Raw genomic sequence first — 22,553 nt, 5'->3', positions numbered from 1 at the left:
GAGATAAAATAAATTCAGTTTCACGAATATTAGTTTGAAATTACTCTTCAGAGTGGCTACGCTAACTTACGAGGAATTAGGTTCTCATTTCCCTATGTCCTAGCCAGCACTTGATTTTTTTTTTTTTGGCCAGTCTGATGAATCTAAAGCAGAATGCTGTTGTTTTGATTTTTCTTTCTCTGATTTCTAAAAAGTTGTTTCTCCTCATATGTTTATTCACTCCCTGAGTTCCTCAGAAAGTGAGTTTGCCTATTTTTCTATTGGGTTGCCAGATTTTTTTTCTTGCTGATTTACTACTAAGTTTCTTATATAATTTAGATTTTAATTTTTAACCGTCTGTTGTTGTAAATATGCTGCAAATACCTTTTCTTGGTCCATTAATCATTCATTAACTTTGTCTGCGATGTCATTTATTGAGCAGAAATCCATCAGTTCTTTCCTTTATGGTTTGGACGTTTTGTATCTTATTTAAGAAATGCTTCCCTAACTCAACATCATAAAGATTTGCCTTTCGATTTTTTATAGCTTCTTAAACCATCTGAAGTTTGTCTTTACATGATATGAGATAGGATGTTATTTTATTTTTTCCATACAGCAGACTCACTTTCTCCAACAGTGTTAGAATAATCTGTCCTTTCTGAATTCTTCTCTTCTGTTCCATTGGTCTACAGTGCTTGAATTAATAGCACACTTGGAAACATTAGACTTTATAATATGTCTTAATATCTGGTAGGGTGAGATGCCCACCTTTGCTTTTATTTTTGAGACTACTTACTTTAGCTATTCATGGAAAGCTTATCTGCCATGCAAATTTTAGAATTGGTTTATCCAATTCCTCTCCCCCAAATATCGACTAGAATTATATAAACTGACGCCATTACAATGTTGTGACTTACCTTTCACAAACATATCTCCATTTATCCAAGAAATAAACGCCTCCTTTAGTGAGCTTTCTCTGACATGCTTAGCTAAGTTAATGTCTAGATAATTCATTTTCTTTCCTTCTTTTTAAAATGTTCTCCAATTTACTATGTGGGAATGGTATCTTCTTTCAGGACAGCCAGGGTTTGGGGTTTGTTTGTTTGTTTGTTTGTTTGTTTGTTTTTGAGGGAGAGAGAGAGTTTGTGCATGTAAAAGGGCAGAGGGAGAGGGAGAGAGAGAATCTTATGCAGGCTCCACGCTAGTGCAGAGCCCAACACAGGGCTCGGACCCACGACTGTGAAATCATGACCTGAGCCGAAATCAAGAATCAGACTCTCAACCGACTGAGCCACCCAGGCACCCCCAGCCCGGTTTTTTATACTCTTCTCTTCATGACCCTGTCTCCTGAATCACCCTCTTTGGCAAGAAATGACCCTGAAGATCTCAGAAACCCAGGCCCCTATAAGGACCAGGCAGAACCAGGAAAGCAATAATCAGATGGGTAGTTGCCAAGGGTTCCAATCTATTGAAGGTGCTGTGTATATCTGGGGCTCTAAAACAACTTTACATGAAATGAGATGGAGAGAATAATACTGACCTGGGTTCCTTTCAAGGGTACCAGCACCCCTGTTTGAAGGAGTTACCTAAACTGCTTGGGTGTTTTGCCCGTTAAACTGCCTTCTAAGGGAGATGAGTCTTCTTAACTGCAGGGTGCTAGTCTCATTGAGCTGGTTATACAAGTTCAAGGCTAGAGCTGAATTACTTGTTGCCACAAGGATCCTTCCTTCCCAGCTCTTTTTCTGTGCATCACCCAGCCTCTCTTCTAAACAAATGTTGAGCAAACATGCATTTAAAGGGAAAAAGAGACACTGGATTATTAGCTGTTCTGGGCACTACGCATCTCAGGCTGGCAAGGTATGGGATGGTGAGAGAGCAAGAGGTCCTGGCAAGGCCCTAGAGAAGCCCAAGCCTCCAGGAACCAGGAAATTAGGAAGACCGCCAAGGTACGAACGTGGGAATGGGGACTAAGGCCAAAGCCCTATTACAGGAACTGTAGCCCAGGCCGGATGGAACAGGACTTCTTAAACCAGATAATAGTCCCATTATTGAAACACCAGCACATGTCCCAACAGAAAAAAACCAGCAAAAGACCTGACCAGGCAAATCTCCAAATGAAGAAAAACAGGTGGCCAATACAAGGAAAGGAAATGATCAATCTCACTAGAAGCAAAACAATAAGAGATTTTCCCCCCTTATCTGATTGGCAAGGTTTCTTTTTTCTTTTTCCTTCTCTTTGTTCTTTCCTTCTTTCTCACTCTCTTTCTTATGGCGATACTCATTACTGAGAGAGAGGGTGGTGGAGGGGCAATCTCACGCCCAGCTGGTAGTTCTGTGTGTTGGCACAGCTTATCTGGAGGGCAATTTGGCAAGTCTGCATTAAAAACCCCAAAGACAAGCACTCTTGGATCAGCAATTCTACTTCTAGGAAACTTTCCTAAGGAAATAATTAGAAGTGAACACAAAGATGAATAATAGCCGCTTAACATTTACTGGGTGTTCAGTCTGTGCCAGGCAATATGCTAAGCTCTTTACACTTAAACCTCAATCAGGCCTCGCAGCCACATACGGTGAGATGGGGATTGCCACGTCCATTTTCAGGCGGGGAAACTGAGGCTCAACAAAATTTGTCGAAAGTTGCACAAATTCAAGCCTATCGAGTGACAGGTGGGGGCTGAAACCTCCCATCTCTCTCACTCCAAAACCCATGCTCTGAACCAGCTCACTATCCTATAGTGAAAAGTAGAAGGGCATAAAAACTGGTGTTCCGGAAAAGTATGAAAGTGATGTTCTACATAGTACCGTTTGAAATAGCAAAAATTCAGAAATAAACTTAATTGTGTAAGAAGTGAAGGATAATTTAATACGTCCTGTAGAATAGTATGACAAAATACAGTCATTAAAAAGAAATCTGGAAAAAATTATGACAGGGAAATATTCATGATATACTCACTGAAAAAAAAAAAAAGTAAAACAGCTATGTCCCGTTTTAATTTTAAAAATGCATCTATACCATTTTTATGAAGTTCAAAAGTAGGAAAGACCAGAGCAGTGATCAAGATCAAGGGAAGGGGTTGTCAATTGGGAAGCCTGCTAGGGTACAGGAAATGTGCTAAATCTTGATCTGGGTTGGCTGACGCTGGTGGATGCATACCTAAATATTAATCCAGCTGTATGATTAAAACGTTAATATAAGTGCTTTATATAAGTTAGGTTTCTCTAAAAAAGAAAAAAAAATACATAAATGTATAGAAAAGCCCTAAAGAAAAAGAACAGAAGAATGTTAGCAGTGATTGTGGCTAAGCATAATTTTCACTTTATTCTTTACAGTGTTCTGTACAGTTGACCATGAACTGCACGGGTGCACTTAGATGCAGATTTTTCCCCATATAGACAGTCTCATACTGTACATTTCCTCTTTTTTTATGATTTTCTTAATAACACTTTTTCTCCAGCTCACTTTATTGTAAGAATCCAGTATATAATACAGACGACATGCAAAATAACTGTTAATTAACCATTTATGTTATCAATAAGGCTTCCAGTCAACAGTAGGCTATTAGCAGTTAAGTTTTGGGGGAGTCAAAAGTTATATGTGATTCTCAACTGCGTGGGCATCAGCAACGTACAAGAGTCAACTGGTACTTTTTTTCCTTCCTTCTTTTTTTTTTTTTTTTTTTTACAATGCCTGTATTACCTTTATAATTAGAAAAAAAAATAGTGTCCAGTTCATCATCAGAGGGGAGGAGGGAAGGAGAGCATGCACTTGAGAGCCAGGTATGGTCCGGACCTGGCACTTGGGGGGTGGTTCCAGTGCTGGAACGGGAGTCTGGTCTTGCAGGCAGGACGCCCCCGTTCCAAGGATGGAGAGAATGGAGGAGAGAAGCCCTGCTTGATAGGTAAGGCTGAGAGAGGGGCCCTGAAGAGCCTGGGATGGACCCAATTCCTGCAACTTTAAATGCCTGCTCGGTGGGTGCTGTGCAGACCCCCCCCCCCCCCCACCCCGCAGTCACAGCCAAGGCTCCTGGACTCCTCATTCTGCTGCCAGTCAGATGCCTTGCTGCTCACTGGCGATGACATCAGGCCTCCCGGGAGCACACTGGCTGTCAGTCAGCCTCTTCTGGCAGCAGTAAGCCAACTCTGCCTCCTCTCTCTTTTAAAGGGACAGCTTCTGTCCGGATGAGGGAGCCAGGTTGGGGCCCTCTTGACTCCCTCCTTCCATTTAGAGTCCGATTCCAGCGCAGTGGAGAAATGAGAGGGGGTGCAAGGCAGGTTTTCGTGGCTGCTTCCTGAGCCTCAGCTCATCCCTGACCATGAAACCCTGCCAACCAAGAAGTGGATCAAAATAAAGAATTTAGGTACAAAGAAGCTTTGGTATATAAGATTACCTGTAAGTATTAAATATGCCTAAATATAGAATAAGAAAAAAATAACTGTGAGAATTAGCAGCTCTTCCTTCCTTACTAAGAAATACCAGTTTAGATTGGGTCCATCACATGTACCTAGTAAAAAAAAAAAAATCCCACATTTCCTAGCCTCTGTTACTGCCAGGGGTGGCATATAACACAGTTACGGCCAATGAGATATAGACTAAGAATTTGTGGAAAGCTTTCTTGATAGAGTCATTTTCTCCTTCTTCTAGAGAAATAGAGACATGGTGGCTGGAGCTGCAGCAGCTGTTTTGTAATTATGGGGAAAACCCCAAGAGACTTGCAGAGACCCCAATCCTGACATTCTTGAGGCCCTGAACCTGAGGCAGTGACTGTCTAACTCTTCACTACTTGTTTATTTAAGCTACTGTTTTCTGTAACTCATGACTAAAAGCAACCTCTAACTGTTTCACTCAACAATGTAAACATAATAACTAATGCAAAATGGGAAGTTTGGGGAGAAGGGATGGGGAAAAGCATAACAGTGCCAATGTTTCGGGGCGCCTGGGTGGCTCAGTTGGTTGGGCGTCCAGCTTCGGCTCAGGTCATGATCTCTTGATTTGTGAGTCCAAGCCCTGCATTGGGCTCTTTGCTGACAGCTCAGAGCCTGGAGCCTGCTTCGGATTCTGTGTCTCCCTCTGTCTCTGCCCCTCCCCCACGCACACTCGGTCTCTCTCTTTCTCTCAAAAATAAATAAACATTAAAAACTTTTTAAAAACTGCCAATGTTTCACTGCAGGTAGTTGCTATCTGAAATTGAAATATTTAGTTAAAAACGATGATGGCTGCAACCTCTTGATGTTTTCCAGAGGGATCTTTGATGAGCTAATATTGTTTTTGGTGGAGAAAGAGCTATCTAAAGTTCAGATATTCTTTCATCTACAAAAATTCTATTAAATCCCAGTCAAATATATGAAAGATCTCTCAAAATTAAAGAAGAGTTTTATAATATGAAACAATTTTGATAAAACTATTTCTGATTATCTGTGTACATGCATTGAAAGATGTTGGGCATGACATTCATCTCATTTGAATTATGCAAATCTCAGGTGTTTTTGGTTTTGTTTTTCGACTTTTAAATTTGAAATAATTGTAGATTTACAGAAGAGTTGCAAAGATAGAGCAAAAAGTACCATCTCACTTATTCTTCACCTAACTGGCTCTAATGTTAACATCCTTACATAAGCACGGTACATTTATCAAAATGAAATTAACTGGGTAATATGCATAATATGATTAACTACACTACAGACTTCATTCGGGTTGTCCAATTTTTCCACTGATGTCCTTTTTTCTGTCCCAGTTTCCAAACCAGGATACCATCTTGCATTCAGATGTCACGTCTCCTCTGGCCTATGACAGGTTCTCACTCTTTCCTTGTCTTTCATAGTCTTGACATTTTCAAAGAGTAGTGGTCACTTCATTTTGTAGAATATCTTCCATTTTCTTGCATTCAGATGTCACGTCTCCTCTGGCCTATGACAGGTTCTCACTCTTTCCTTGTCTTTCATAGTCTTGACATTTTCAAAGAGTAGTGGTCACTTCATTTTGTAGAATATCTTCCATTTTCGCTAGTCTCCCACTTCCTCATGATTAGACTGAGATTATAGGTTTGGGGGGAGTGATGTGCTCTTCCTATCACATCATAGCAGGGGCACATAATATCAACATGACCCTTCGTGCTGTTGACCTTGATCACTTGACTTTCTCACTTCCTTCTTTGTACTTTTCCATATTGCTTTAACTCCTATAATAAGTATGTGAAGTCAGCGAATCTGGAACTGCTTCATAAACCGAAGAATCCAAAAATGTGAGGGTTAAATTTTTTATTTGAAAGAGAGAATTGATGTCCAAGCCTTGATTGGGAGAGGGAGATGGGGATAAGTATAGCTACACCATCAATGTTTAATTGGTCTGGAGGCTAGCCAGGGCGGCGGGGAAAGATAGAGATGACTTTGGGATTTATGTAACTGCTGGCAGAGCAAAGAATGAGGGCCTTGCCCGGGTAGTTTTCATAGAATACATTTCCCTTTCCCCTGTATCCCTGGGTAAGAGTAGAGGCCACCCCACCAGCCTAGTCAGAAACGACCTAACAAAGGAGGATTGGTTCTGTTGGGAAAGCGAGTGGATGTGGGAACGAACACTAACCAAGCACCGTCTCTGCTTACACCTCACTCGTGTAACATTCACAATGCTGCCAACTAAGCGTGATGATCATCTCCACATCCCACGTGGGCAAATTCAGATTCAGAGAAGTGAAGGGACTTGCCCGAAGCCACACTGCCGGTTAACCATCAGCTATCTCTCAGGCAAAGTATGGGGTGGCACGGGAAAGCCACCGTGTGAAATTAGATCTCTGTGACACCAAACCTACACTCTCTCTCTTCCACTTCACGCTATCTGCTGCTTGGGAAGACCGTGGTCAAGTATGGGAATTCTAATCACGGGGGAAGCTGTGGCGACTACCCACTCTCCATAAGGTTTTTCATCGTCATAAGCTCTGTGTCTCCTCACTGATCAGAGAGTCACCTGGCACGAATTCCGGGTTCAGGATCCCACCACCCTTTGGATGCCTTGGACAACTACCCTCTGCAATTGAATAGTAACAAAGGCCCAGGGTAGCTGGGAAAGCCTTTCCCTAGGATGTGTCCAGCCAGGATGCAAAGAGAAACAAAGGGGGGAGGGGGGGAAGGGAAAGGAGAGAGAGAGAGAGAGAGAGAGAGAGAGAGAGAGAGAGAATTGCATGGTTTTGGATTCTAGACTCTTCTTCCAGTCAGCCCTAAGGCCAGCCTTAGTTTTGTTCCTCCTAAGGATAGATGTGACCCAGTGAAGAATCCTTTTTTCTTGAAGCTGATTCAAGTTTAGTTTTTTCAACTTGAAACCAAGGTGTCCTGATGAGCACATTCACCTTAATCTAGTTTCTACTCATTCTTATCATCACTGTGCCTGTGGCTTTTGCCTATCTGGGCCCCCAGATCTGTTTCACGAGTGGCTATGAATACAGGCTCTGGAGTCAGAAAGACTGGGGGTCAAATCCCAATGCTTGCACCAATAAGCTATGTGGCCTTAGGCAAGGACTTTACCTCTAGAGCTTGTTCAATCTGATAAAATGGGGTGATGATATTCCTGCAAGGGGTATTATAAGACTTACACAAGAATAATTCACGCAAAGTGCTTAGCACAACACAAATTTAACTTAGTATTCAATAAACGACAGCTATGATTATTAGCATTATTCAATTCTCCTTGCCAACTGGTCACAACTTATTGATTACCCAATTCCACGAGACACCTGCTGACCTAAGCCATTTTTTTCTCAACACATAATTCATACACCACTGGCAGCCTATGGATAAGTCCCCCCAGGGGTAGGAATCTACCTCAGCCCCTTACGTGACAACTTAGGGCTGGCATTCCAACAAACGTTTGGAATTGTATGGCCGACCTGTGCCTGGTGGTATGCAATAAATATTTAACAACTAGCACTTCAAAATGAACAATAACAAAAGTGTTTTCACCAGCTTCCATGGTGTAAGTACTCCCACCATGTCTGATTCCAAGCTATCAACGCAATGTCACTCAGCATAGAGTTGGGAAGAAAGTGTGCAGTTGACCCCCGTGAGCTAGAGCTGGCCAGTACAAGTGACTTATTGAGGGATCTCTCGGGTGAAGCCTTTGAGGGGGTGAGGGAAGGAGAATACGACTAGGGAGAAAGGTAGGCAAAAAAAATATGGGTGCAGCTCCAATCTAGCCACTGCCTAATTCCAAAGAGGGTTGTCCCAGCCTGAGGCAAGGCGGTGGGGGACTGTACATCCAGTTAGTTGGTCATTGGGTACACAGGGGCACAGGTCTTCAGGGGCACAGATTCGCAGGGATTTCCTGTCAAGGCAGTTCCACTGGCTGAGGTGAATTGTCAGAAGGGAGTGGCCGTGAGCTGTGAGCAGCCAACTCTCACAGCAGCTGGGGGATGAGTACACCGGCCTAGTGAAGGGCATCTGGGTGGGGCCCCAGTGTCATTTACTAGGTAGTGATAACAATGCTGATGAGAATTTTTATGGGGAAGAAAATGGTGGTGGCGGTGGTGGTAATTGGGGAGCATGGTGATGGCGGAGCTTCTGAGGGTGACAATGAGTATAGCAAAGGTGCTGGTTATTAGAGGGACCAAGGATACCAATATCCTTACTTCTTCAAAGTTGGTCTCTTTCTTTTCTGCTTTGTATTTCTACAGTAGCCCTGGGGAACAAAACTACTCAGAATTTGATCTCGTTGAGACTAGTGAATGAAAACATGACTGAGAAAGTCGCAATGCATTCATTTCACCAGCGATGTCCTGCTGGGTGTGTGTTTTGTTTTAACAATACACACATTCTCCAGGGCTGTGATTTTGTTCTGTTTGCCACTCTACGTCATGGTTCACTGGGAAACGCAGGGGTGTGGTGACTTTAGCCTTCTTAACCCATCAAACCTATCAGTAGTGTTTAACACGCCAACATTATGCCAGGAAGTCCTGGAGATTGCTAGAATGAATCTATCCCGCGCTCAACGTGGGATTGTTGTTTTCAGCGAAAGAGCCTCGCTTGTGAGGACGAGGGCAGAGTGACTGAAGTGAGTAAGCAGGTCAGCGTGCTGGTGGGGAGTGTCGGGGGAAGAGTCTGCAGAGTGGATGTCCTTTTATCTACCTCGGGGGGGGGGGGGGGGGGCGTCTGCCTAGATTTCTCCTCCTTCCCCTCCCTCCCCGGAGGGAGGCAGTGAGGCAGCAGGGGTGCTCACTTTCCACTTCAAGCACCTATCACGTTATATTTTCAACCAAATAGCTTCCTACATAAGAGGTATTCTGGGACAAATGTAGAGTTCATTCACTCCTTCCATAAATATGTACTTAGCATCAGCTGCAAGCATGCACTCGGCTAGGTGCTGGGGATAGAACATTTGGAGGGGGTGGGGGACAAAATCGTATGTTCTAGTAGATCTGAATATGACTCATCCTCATTACACACAGAGGAGGAAATTGAGGCTTATGAGGTTAATGGGTTTGGCCAAAGAGCAGAGCTAAGATTTTAACTAAAGTCAGCCAGCTCCCCAAACCCATCCCCTTGACCAATTCTATACTACCCGCCATGGACATTTTTTTGTTTTGTGTTGCCGCCCAACATTCTCTTGCATTATTCTGGTACTTGAACCCTGTGGTAGCTTTAGGAAAACGACTTTTCTTTTTCTTTTCTAGATTTTTAGAAAATTTATTTATTTAAGCAATCTCTACACCTGATGTGGGGCTGGAACCCATGACCTCAAGGTCAAGAGCTGCACACTCCACCAAATGAGCCAGGCAGGAGCCCCAGGAAAACCACCTTTTCCAGCACCATCTAGAAAGATGGTCAGGTAAGGCATCCTGCCCTCTTTAATTGTGGCGTGGGCCCATGATCGAAGCTACGTCATCCCAATGCTGGAATTCTGCTATCCAGACCACCTGGAACTATGGTTCCCTTTGTTCAAGTTGGTTTCTCAGCTTCGCCTGAAATTCTGAGAGCCATCCCATATTCTTCCCCAAACTATTTTTTTTCCTCCAGCTATGCAGAGTCCGCTTCTTTGCATACAACCAAATGCTCAGACTGACACACAGCCACTTCAGTCTCTGAGCCTCAGTTTGGACTTCAAGCAAGTTTTGTCACTGCTAACTAGGAGGTGTAATACTCACCTTGCAGAAGGTGGGAGGGAAGATCTTGTTTCCTTGAGCCAGACCTTGCCAGCATCCCTGTTTCCTAGCACCTTCTTCAGACTCTAACCTCCCGGGAAAAGCTTCTCCATTCTTCGCTGGGGCTGCCAGACACGCAGAAGCTGCACACTCAGCAAAAGCAGTGAAGGAGTCTGAGCTATATTTGAGCTTCCCTGAGAACACACGGACGCAGCCTCCTGTGCTCTGGCTGGCCAAGGAGAGTGTAATTAACAGACTCTTCTTCAGAGCATGGATTGAACAGGTGATGGCTCAGCAAGTTCAGAATCACAGCCATGGCCAATTTCTCTTCCCCCTGGTCTATTTTTGAGTCACCACAGGTGCTTATTAAGGCCACATGTCAGGCCTACAGGGCAGAGGAGAGACTTTTCTCAGAGAACCTGTCAGGATGGTATGAAGTTGACAGAACAGAAATCTGACCAAATAAAGCTTTAGTTTTCTCATGTGACAAGAAGTCTAGGCAATCCAGGCTGGTACAGAGGACCGATTACAAAGAAGTTTCTTCGGTCTTCCGGCTCTGCTATCCTTAGCAGGTGGCACTCACCCTCATAGTCACAAGATGGCTGCTCCACTTCCAGAAACCTCACCTATGTTCCAGGCGAGGATGAAAACCAAGGCAATTTGTGCCTTGGGCTTGCTGACTTCTCCCACCTTTTAGTATGAAGAAGATAGATTCCCAAGAATCCCCACCCAAACGTCCACTTACATCTCATTGGTCAGAGCTGGGTCAGGGGACCACCTGTAAGGGTGCACCTGCAAGGGAATGCGGGCAGGTATTTTTAAGTGGGTACATTTTATTCGAACAAAATTAGGATTCTGTTACTAAGTAAAAGGGAGAGGCCAGACATTGGTTCAGCACCTCGTAGTGTCTGTTAGAGGTGAGAGGAGGGATACATGGTTGTGAGGGAAGTCTCTGAGGGGCTGAATCAGAGGTTCTCAGAAACACAAGAGATGGACCAGGTTCCACACCCCTCAAGTGGGAAGCTAGAGAGACCCATCATCCTCACTATGATGTACGGAGAAAAGCAGGTGCCTCATAAGCATGTTCTGTAAAGAGTGTTGACCTCCAAAACGTGGAAAGGTAGAGGGGCTTATCAAAACGAGTCAAACAGTCCTGGTTTTAAATCACAGCTCTGCCTGATACTCTGTGACCTTGGGAAAGTCACTTAACCTCTCTGGGCCTCTCAGTTTTCTCAACTATAAAATGGGGATAATACCTTGCACAGTTTTTATGTAGCTCAGATGAGACCATATGTATAAATTGTGCATTGTAGGCATTTGACACATGGGAGTTATTATTGATCTAATTCCTTCATTTTCTGAATGGGGAAAACAAAACCCAAAGAGAGGAGGCAAGATGACCTAAGTCACACGGCCAGATAGAGGTGGAGCTGAGACCAGGGCCCAACTTTCGGACTTCTGACCTGAGGTGTGTTCCATTTCACCGCCGCCTCTACCTGTTAAAAAATTACTAACTTTCGCCAAAGTGTGGAATCAGGCCTGCACCGCGGAATAAAGTAACTGGTTCAGAATTACAGATTTTTTAAAAAAACTGAACAAAGTACTTTCAGATGCTTCCGATACCAACAGTTAAGCAGAAAAGGAACAGACCTCCTGCTATACCGCTTCTGGCGAGTTCTCGTCTCCATTATGTTTATTGTGATCAGTATTTACTGAACACACTGACCACAGGTAACATGGAGCTGAAGTTCCTCCCCCATGGCCAGAGCTAACGTTCAATGAGCGCTGCATTAGCTTCCTACCACTGCTGTAGCAAATGAACATAAACTCACATGAAGTCACTGATGTCTCTGTTCCTTTAGCTCATGCTCCACGGAGTTTTGACAGAGATTTCCTTGAACACCAGGAACTAAAAACAAAACAAACAAGGGGTGCCTTGGGTGGCTCAGTCAGTTAAGTGTCCGACTCTTGATTTCGGCTCAGGTCATGATCTCACAGTTAATGGGTTCGAGCCCTGTGTTGGGCTCCGTGCTGACAACATGGAACCGGCTTGGAATCCTCTATCTCCCTCTCTCTCTGCCCCTCCGCTGCTGGTGCTCTCTCGCTCTCTCAAATAAATAAACTTTAAAAACAAAACAAAACACACCTCTCAGAAGTGGTCATTGCCAGAGAGGAAGGAGATGGGCACAACGGGTGAAGGGGACTGGAGGGTACAGGCTTCCAGTCATGGGATGAATAAGTCACAGGGATGAAAGGCACAGCATAGGGAATAGAGTCAACGGTATCTTAAGAGTGATGTCTGGTGACAGAGGGTAGCTACACTTGTGAGCACAGAATAACATATTAGAGACAGTGAATCACTATGTTGCACACCTGAAGCTAATATAACATGATGTACCAACTATATGTCAATCACACACACACACCACCCAGTATTTGCAGACTGCCTCTGTGCTGGGTTGTTCCTTCAACACTCAGCCGGGCTGTTCACATCTCTGCCTCAGACGACACCCCTGTTTGCACTGAGCCGTTTTCAAGTTGCTTTTTCCTTCGTTCAGCATTCACTTGGTTGCTATAAACCTTGACGGTTTTCCAGAGTTCTGACAAAGTTAGTTCTGATAGTGTCTGCTTGCTTTCTCAATGTTTCTCTGGGGGAGCTCGGAGCGCCTTGTCTGAGCAGTAGTTTGGATTGCTCTAACAGAAACATTACAGTCTGGGTGGCTTATAATAAACAACAGGAATTTCTTTCTTACCTTCCTGGAGGCTGGAAGTCCAAGATCAGGGTGCTGGCATGGCCAGGTTCTGGCGAGGACCCCCCTTCTAGGTTGCAGACTGCCAGCTTCTTATTGTACCCTCACAAGGCAGAGAGCAGATACAGGAAGCACAGCTCTCGGGTGAGTCTTGTAAGGGCACTAATCCCATTAAAGGGCTCCTCCCTCCTGGCCTCATCTAAGGTCAGGCCTCCCGAAGACTCCACCTCTTAATGCCATTACATTGATAGGAGATGGGTGAGGTTTCAACACAGGAATTTGGGGATGACATTCAGTCCATAACATGCCTACTCCGCCATTTTGTTTTTTAAAGGCTTCCCTGGTGATTCTTAATGGGTAGCCAAGGTTGACATCCACTACTCTAGAATCAGAACCTTGCATCACTGCTTTCAACAGGCTCCTCAGATGATTCTGATGCAGCCCCGCCGAGCTTTGGGATCCTGCAGATTAAATAAATTCTGGGACGGACCTCAGGAAGTCCACTTTGTCTCATCTTCCTCCAGTTCCAGGGAGCCAGACGGGATGGAGAGGTCAGCCTTTGTGTGGATGGCTTTCCAACTGTCCACCGCAGCACGTGGTGCCCACGAAGGGCTGCATTTCGAGTTAATGAGAAGAATTGCTCCCATTTGCTTCCCCAAGGAATCAGAATGGAAATATAGAAAGGAGCCCAGGATGTGCCAGATTCCTGCCTCCAAGTATGATCATTCAGTTGAAGCTTCTCAGCGGATCTGTTTTGGGACTTGGCATATGGGTCACCTGCACCCGAGCTAGAATCCCCCCCAAATCACAAAGATTTCGGGTCACAAGCTTTTGGGTAAGTGCAGCTGGGAGGGTGAAGCTCTCTCAGTCCAGTTGAACTCCAGGCTTACCCCCTCACAGACATGGGGTCCTTGAACAGTAAGTCATTCTGGGATGACCAAGAGATTTCTTTCTCTCTCACCACCTGTGACCATGCACCAGGCTTTAATTATCTGAGTCTCAGTTTCCTTAACTGACTGGTGAAAATAACTACCCACCTCAATTCTTGTTATTACTATAGAAGATAAACGCAGGGTAAAAAATACAATGATAATAATAAATGTGTAGTAAAAAATAAAATAATAATAAATGTGTACTTTGATTCTGTTTTTGTCAAAAATTATGTCTATGTCTTTAACTTTATTTTGTTCACATTTATTTATTTAGAGAACAAGTGATTGTGCGTAGGGGAGGAGCAGAAAGGGGGAGAGAGAATCACGAGCAGACTCTGTGCTGTCAGCTTGGAGCTGACTCGGGGGCTGGATCCCACAAACTGTGAGATTATGACCTGGGACAAACCAAAAGTGGGTGCTCAGCAGACTGAGCCACCCAGGTGCCCCTATAATTACGTATATATCTTTATACATATACTGATCTTTATATGTTTGTGTGGATATATGTGTATGTTATGTGTTTATGCACACAATGCTGCCCAGAACAATGTTCGCCAAATAGGTAGTGGGATTGGAGGTGACTTTTGTTGTCCTCTTTGTACTTTTCTAGCTTATTTATGATGTGCACGTACTATTTTTAGAAAAGAAAACTGAACTTTCGGGTCAAGGGGGCTGATTAAGTCTTTCTATGATTCTCTCCCCCTCCAAATGTCCCATTGCAATGACAAAATGAACATTTTAAGTACTAAGGAAAGCTATCAAAGTAATAATAATAATTACTCTTAGAATTCTGAGGTTTAAAATCTGGCACAAAGTGCTTACCGATTATGATTTCCATTCCCTAGCCATCCTAAAGAGAACCCTTCTTGTGCCCTGGACGCCTCTGCAGTCGGGTGGAGACTGTGGACCTTTTCTCAGCGTAATATCTTTAAATGAATCAACTTCTATGCACAGGATTACAAAGGAAATCCTTTATATCAACATACAGTTATCAAAATATTTAAAAAACAAATCTGTCATATAGTGACATATGTGCTTCTATATTAGAAGATTTAGCAGGGTGTCTAATGACTACCATCATTTCAAAGTCATGACGAGCATAAATGATGTTATGAAATGACTCCAACAATACCATCATGGCAGGAAAATACCCGGTTTCTGTTGATGATGAAGTCACAGAAACTGCTAACACTACTACAGTTTGTTGCTTATGTTTGTAGGCGAAGAAAATGCTGCCTTGAACTTAGTGAAAAGAAAGGCCACTTTTCTCTTTCAGCGTTATAGACCTTCAAATTTAACAAAATATGTGCGCCCAGAGATCTTCGCTTAGATCTGTCCATCTGTTTGTTTGGTCTCTTTTGCGTTGCTCGAATGTGCGAGGGCCCTTGGCCGCCTGCTCATGGGGGAGGGTGGGACCTAGGCTAAAGGTTACTGAATGCTATGTGATTGGCGGGGGGTCTCTTCACTGCCAATTTGGTATGACGATTAGGAAGCTCCCAACGCATGGTTAGGTCCTTCCTCCTGAGCTGGTCAAAGTCCCGAGCTGGTCAAAGTCCCCAGAGATGGTTCCCCCAGCTTCTTTTTAGGAGAGTGTAGTTCTCCCTGCCAGCATTCTGGAATCTAGGTCAGGAAAGCAGCCTGTAAGAAGATTGGGTGGGGCATGCCAGGCTTCCATATGTAAACTTTCACTTAATCCCCCTGCTTTCGGGCAGATGTCCCATCTTCCACGACACGTGGTGTTTCCCAGCCCAGATGCCCTCTTGTCATAGTCGACCACTGTGCCATCCAACACAGCAGCTTCTGCCAGCTACTCACATTTAAATTCATTAAAATAAATAAAATAAACGTTCAGGTCCTTAGTTGCACCAGCCACATATCAAGGGCTCAGTAGCCACAGGTAGCTAGTGGCCAACTACCATATCGGATGGCGGTACACGACCCGTCCGTCACTGCACAAAGTTCCATTGGACGGTGCCGTTCTAGAGCAGGGGTTGGGATTTTTTTTTTTTTTTTTTTCCTGTAAAGGGCCGGATAGTAAATATTTTTGGCTCTGCACACCATATGGCCTCCTTCGCACCTACTTAACTATGTCATGGTAGCGCGAGAGCAGCCGTAGACAATACATGGGACCTGCATTGGAATGCATGGCCGCGTTCCCACCAAACTTTATTTATGCACTCTGAAATCTGACTTTCATATCATTTTCACGTGTCACAGAATGTTATTCTGGTTTTGATTTTTTTCCAGCCATTTGCAAATATAGGATTATTCTTAGGACAGGCTGTCCCAAAACAGGCAGCGGGCTAGATTTGGCCTGTGGACCATGGTTTGCAGACCTCTGTCTTTGCGTATTGCCTTTTCAGAACAATTCCTGTACTGTTATTTTCGTAGGTTCGGGGAGGAAGCAGAGGGTAAGGGGTGTAGTTTTTCTAACCTAGAAGTCTCATTACCTGTTCAGGGCCTGTCTTCCCCCAGTGCCTTAGAACCTGTGAGCACGGAGACCCATCTCTCTTATTCACCATTCTCCACCTAGTGTCCAGTACAATGTTTGACATTGACATTCAATGGAGACCTGCATTAGGCTCTTCATCAATAGAACTCAGTGATCAAATGCTCACCAAGCCACCTTCTTTGTATAATTTGGCTTTGCACTCAGACCTGACTCCGGGAAAGAATGTGCTGGTCACACCGACGAGAGTATTCCAGCCTTCTCAGCAATTATATTTCTCGTTATCAGTGACTACACTGACGTTCCGATTTCCCACATCAGTCCCATGAGCTTGGTAAATGTAATTCCACCTCGGAGAGAAGACATCAGCTTCTAAGCCTGTGTAGAATCAAACAAATCTTGGTTACAGAAGTGGAAGTCTCAATTGAATTTGATAAGAAGACTTGTAAGGAGAGGGGAGGTAATCTGGTAGACATAAGTAGTGGGAGGTTTTAAATGCAGGGCTGAAATTGCCTTCCCAGCAAGACAAAGGAGAGAAGGTTGCAGAATGTTAACATTTCCCAGACCATAAGAGGACAATGTGCCAAGGGCATTGTCAGAAACCAAGTGGATGGGGCAACAGGCACAGGTTAAATTAAAAGTATATGTATCCCAAACTCCTGGAAGATAACAGGAGAAAACCTTGGGTCTGGTGATGGCTTTTAAAAAACATTTATTTATTTTTGATAGAGAGAGAGCACGTGTGGGAGATGGGCAGAGAGAGAGAGGGGGGGACAGAGGATCTGAAGCGGGCTTTGCTCTGACAATCGTGAGCCCGATGTGGGGCTCGAACTCACAAACCGTGAGATCACGACCTGAGCCGAAATCAGTTGCTCAACTGACTGAGTCACCCAGGCACCCCTGGTGATGGCTTTTTAAGTGTTTATTTATTTATTTTGAGAGAGAGAGAGAGTCTGTGCATAAGAGGGGGAGGAGCAGAAAGAGAGAGAGAGAGAGAGAGAGAGAGAGAATCCCAAGCAGGCTCTGAGCTGTCAGTTCAGAGCCTGACACAGGGCTCAATCCCACCAACCACGAGATTATGACCTGATCCGAAATAAAAAGTCAGATGCTTAACCCACTAAGCCACCCAGGCATTATTTTTTAATGTTTATTTCTTTATTTTGAGAGAGAGAGGGATGATGCCTTTTAGATAGAACACCAATGGCACAATTCATGAAGTAAATCATTGATTAGCTGGACGTCATTAAAATTTAAAACTTCTGCTCTGCAAAAGACAATGCGAAGAGCGTGAGAAGGCAAGTAACAGGTTAGGAGAAAATATTTGCAAAAGACATACTTGATAAAGACCAGGAGCCAAGATATGCAAAGAACTCTTAAAACTGAGCAATAAGAAAACCAATCTGATTAAGAAATCAAAGACCCTACCAGACACCTCACCAAAGATGATATATAGGGGGCGTCTGGGTGGTTCAGTCAGCTGAGCATCTGGCTCTTGATTTTGGCTCAGGTCATGATCCCAGGGTTGTGGGATCGAGCCTTGTGTCAGGCTCTGTGCTGAGCATGGGACCTGCTGGAGATTTTCTCTCTCTGCCTCTCTCTTCTGCTTGTACTCTCTCTCTCTCTTAAAAAGATAAAGATGATATATACATGGCAAATAAGCATGTGAAAATATGTTCCACATCATACATCACTAGGGAAATGCAAAATAAATGCAATGAGATACCACCACTTAATCCTGAGAAGGGCCAAACTCCAGAATATTGACAACACCAGATGTTGGTGAGGACGTGTAACGACAGGAATTCTCATTCGTTGTCAAATACGGTGTCTGGAAAAAATGTCCCTCTTCCTATGTAGTGGCTTTTCACCTCCCAGTCTGCCTGACATCAGATCCCATGACCATGAGTTGTCCGCTTAATTGACTATATTACCTATTTTTGTGCCCTATCCTACCAGAGGTAAGATAAATACGTGAGAGTGATTTGGGCCACAATGGGCCGTGCAGACTTAACAAACACGTCCTAGGTGCCTGTAATCTAGCACTCTCTTTCACTTGTGTCATCACTCCCGATTTACAGTGGAGGAAACTGAACCGGAACAAGAGGACAGATGAGTTGCTCCATTTATACAGGGTTTCAAAAACAAAGGAATTATGGGGGCGCCTGGGTGGCTCAGTTGATTAAGCATCCGACTTCGGCTCAGGTCACAATCTCACGGTTCGTAAGTTCGAGCCCCATGTTGGGATCTGTGCTGGCAGCTCAGAGCTTGGAGCCTGCTTCGGGTTCTGTGTCTCCCTCTCTCTCTCTGCCCCTTCCCTGCTCATGCTCTGTCTCTCTCAAAAATAAAATAAAAACATTAAAAAAAAATTTTTTTTAAAGAAGTCAAAAGCCAGATGCCCATAATGCAGTATTTGAAAGTTCTGAAAGAGACTTTTAACCTACAATTCTATTCCCAGCCAAATGGAATCAAGTAGGAGGGTAAATAAAGACATTTTCAGACTTGCGAGGACAGAGAAAGTTTGTCTTTTTAAAAAAAAAAAAAATCTTTGTTAAAGTATGGAGAATACATTAGCATCATGGCTATATTTGCAGGACAGAATATAATAACGTTATATTGTGTTATATTTGGGCATAAGTTAGGATATGCTTGCCTCTGCTGACAAAGCAAATAACCGCCAAACTCTCAGAGGCTTAGGACAATGAAGACTCCCATCTCACTCACACTACACGTTGCCTGTATCCTGGTGGGGGTGCTCTGCTCTCCCAGGACTCAGGCTAACGGAGACTCTTCCACGTGACAGGTGTGGCAGTGGGCAGGAGAGCATGCGTGTCTGTGTATGGGGTGAGAAACTCACACAGTCATTAAATGCTCCAGCCTAGGCTAACAAAGGTCACTCCCTCCCACAACCCATTGGCCAGCACCAGTCACATGGCTACACACAACTAAAAGCGGTGGGGGACTTTTGAAATCAGCCAGGCTGACAAAAGATGGAAAACAAAAGCAGGGAGGAAAGATGGCGGGAAAAATACTGCTCATGCCTTCATCTTAGAAAGTGAAATGTCAACTCCGGAAAACAGTATGGAGGTTCCTCAAAAAGTTACAAATAGAACTACCCTATGACCCAGCAATTGCACTACTAGGTATTTATCCAAAGGATACAAAAACACTGATTCGAAGGGGCACATGCACCCCAGCGTTTATGGTGGCACTATCAACAATAGCCAAAGTATGGAAAGAGCCCAAATGTCCCTCGACGAATGAATGGATAAAGAAGATGTGGTATATATATGTATACACACACACACACACACACACACGGGAATAATACTCAGCAATCAAAAAGAATGAAATCTTGCCATTTGCAACAATGTGGATGGAACTAGAATGTATTATGCTAAGCACAATAAGCCAATCAGAGAAAGACAAATATATGATTTCACTCGTATGTGGAATTTAAGAAACAAAACTTATGAACATAGGGGAAGAGAAGGAAAAATAAGATAAAAACAGAGAGGGAAGCAAACCATGAGACTTAAAAAAAAATTTAATGTTTATTTATTTTTGAGAGAGAGAGAGACAGAGACAGAGAGAGTGTGTGTGAGCAGGGAAATAACAGAGAGAGAGGAAGACACAGAATTCGAAGCAGGCTCCAGGCTCTGAGCTGTCAGCACAGAGCCCAACGTGGGACTTGAACCCACAAACTGCGAGATCATGAACCGAGCCAAAGTTGGGAGGCTCAACTGACTGAGCCACCCAGGCACCGCAAGAGACTTTATTTTATTTATTTATTCTGAGAGAGACAGAGAGCACGAGTAGAGGAGGGGCAGAGCGGGGGGGGGGGGAGAGAGAGAGAGAGAGAGAGAGAGAGAGAGAGAGAGAGAGAAGGAATCCCAAATAGGCTCTGCACTGTCAGTGTGGAGCCTGATGCAGGGTTCGAATCCAAGAAATCGTGGGATCATGCCCTGAACTGAAACCATGAGTCAGACGCTTAACCGACTGAGCCACTGAGCCACCCCTAAGAGACTCTTAAATATAGAGAACAAACTTAGGGTTGCTGGAAGGGTGGTGGGTGGGGGGACAGACTAAATGGGTGATGGGCATTAAGGAGGGCACTTGCTGGGATGAACACTGGGTGTTGTATGTAAGTGATGAATCACTAAATTCTACCCCTGAAACCAATACTACACTGTACGTTAACTTGAATCTGAATCAAAGAGAGAGAGAGAGAGAAAGTGAGTTGTCAAAAGGGATTGTCCATGTGATAGAATAAGAAAATAGGGGTGCTGTTTATTGAATTTATGAGGAGAAATGAGAAATACCAATAAATATATAAATAATCAACAGTTGGAGAAAGCACAGAGTAGAAGTAAACTTTACAGACAATAAATATTGTCTAGCTATTGTTTATATTTAGGGACATAATCACCTGAAAATCAAAGTGATTAAAAGAGATTGCCCCAACGGAGTTGGGCAATGGGCATGAGAGTTTGCTTTTCATGGGAAACTCTCCTGTGCTGTTTGGTATGTTACCATGTATATGAACGTATTAGCAGGGCTCTCCAGAGAAACTGAACCAATGGATGAAAGATGTTTACAGATAGATATGGATATGTGTATATGTACATGTGTGTATATGAGACAAAGAGAGAGATTTATTGCAGGAATTGGCTCACACACCATCTCATTGGCTCACATATAGTCTGGAGAACTAGGAAAGCCAGTGCTGGAACATTCCATTCCAGTCCAAAGGCCCGAGAACCCAGGGAGCAGACGGTCTGAGTGTAAAGACCTGAGAACCAGAAGTGCCAGTGTCCAAGGGCAGGAGAACATGGATGTCCCAGCTCAGGCAAAAAGAGCAAATTCGCCATCAACAGATTGAGCGATCCCTGCCCCTCCCTCCCAATATTGGTGATCTTTACTCAGTCTACTGATTCAGATGCTAATCATTTCCAAATACACCCTCACAGACATACCCAGAAATAACATTTACCAGCTCTCTGGGCATCCCTTAGCCCAGCCAGGTTAACACATAGAACTCACCATCAGAATGAACTACATTTTGTTTCAAATAACATAGTTTTGGAGGTTGTATATCCCAGTTCACCATTGGGCAACTCTCCTAGACTTCAGGTCCCTTTTCTATAAAGTGGGGTAAGATTTTATGAGGACTACATGAAATCACGTATGGCAAGAGGTGGGCATAGTGCCTGACACGTAGCACATGCTGGTTACATGGCGAAACATCACGGACATCAGGTCCAGATTGACTCTGTGTGCAAGGGATTTGAGCCCTGAGCCTTGATGGAGAAGGTTCTGGGAGACCATCCAAACCACCTGCTTCTGCAGGTTGGGCACGGGTGGCCTGGTCTTATCTGCAGCTACACGAGGAGTCAGTCCCCAGGACCAGGACTAGAACGGCCTCCTGTCTTCCAACCCCAGGCCCTGCTGGCCACCCCTGTGGTCTCTGAATCAGAACTGCATTTGGCTCTGGACATAGAGAAAGAGCCCTTTGGGAGGAAAGGGATCATTTCCTCCGGTGCAAATTGTTTCTTTTTGTGCTGGCAAGTCCAAGGTGTTCTGACAAAGGTCAAAAGTATTTATTTTCTTTAATACTGGAGGGGTCAGAGTGAGATACAGACAAGGATGAGCCAAAGTGGGGAAAGGAGAAAGAGGGGGGGTGTCAACTTTGAGAGCTGAAAAAGCTTCTTATCACAGGCAATGGCTGTTTTGGGGGCACAGACACAACTCCTGGTTTTCTATTAAAAACAGCAGGAATTACAAAGAGGGAAAATTAAGAAATCATTAAATACAGACGATGCGGTCAAAGCCACTCTCCCATCTAGTCCTGCCCACCTCCCGATTATCTCTTCCTGCTCCCTACCCACATGTGACACCTGAGCCCTGAGCTTTGCCGCTCTGCTGGGCTCCTGACCGCTGCACTCCTCTATGCCATTCCCTCTGACTGGCTCACCCAACCCCAGTTCCCTGGCTAGTTGGGCCCTTCCTCTAGGACTCAGGTCAGGCGTCCTCTCTTCCTCAAAGACCACCCTGCCAGCTCTTCTTCTGTGTACCCATCACATCACATCTTGGCATCTTAACACTTATCAAGCTGTGTCGAAATCGCCCAAACTCCCATCTGTCTTTCCAATTGGACTGGAGATCACACACTGGACCCTCACACTCAGATATGGCATTCAGAGAGAATTATGTTTTACTTGCTTGGCCTGTACTTTTTTGGGCCCACATGGTGTTTTTAAAAAATTTTTTTGCATTCATTGCCAAAAATTAAAAATTAAGAGATTGCGCAAAACAATGTTTCTTT

At 44.2% G+C, this 22,553-nt stretch overlaps 1 protein-coding gene across 1 annotated transcript in view; it reads right to left on the bottom strand.

Annotated features, from left to right (window-relative positions):
- Positions 1–10,555: 10,555 nt before the first annotated feature.
- Positions 10,556–22,553, bottom strand: part of LOC106968958 (uncharacterized PE-PGRS family protein PE_PGRS20-like) — a 28,614-nt gene continuing 16,616 nt past the window's right edge. The window contains exons 3-4 of the mRNA XM_053201349.1: positions 16,401–16,609; positions 10,556–12,009 (exon numbers count right to left, since the gene is read on the bottom strand). The gene's annotated coding sequence lies outside the window, so the exon portion shown is untranslated. The remainder of the gene's footprint in view (positions 12,010–16,400; positions 16,610–22,553) is intronic.

Source organism: Acinonyx jubatus, chromosome A3, assembly GCF_027475565.1.
Source record: "Acinonyx jubatus isolate Ajub_Pintada_27869175 chromosome A3, VMU_Ajub_asm_v1.0, whole genome shotgun sequence".
NCBI classification, from domain to species: Eukaryota; Metazoa; Chordata; class Mammalia; order Carnivora; family Felidae; genus Acinonyx; species Acinonyx jubatus.
Note: the sequence above shows the minus strand (reverse complement) of the source record. Positions and strands in the feature narration are given on the sequence as shown.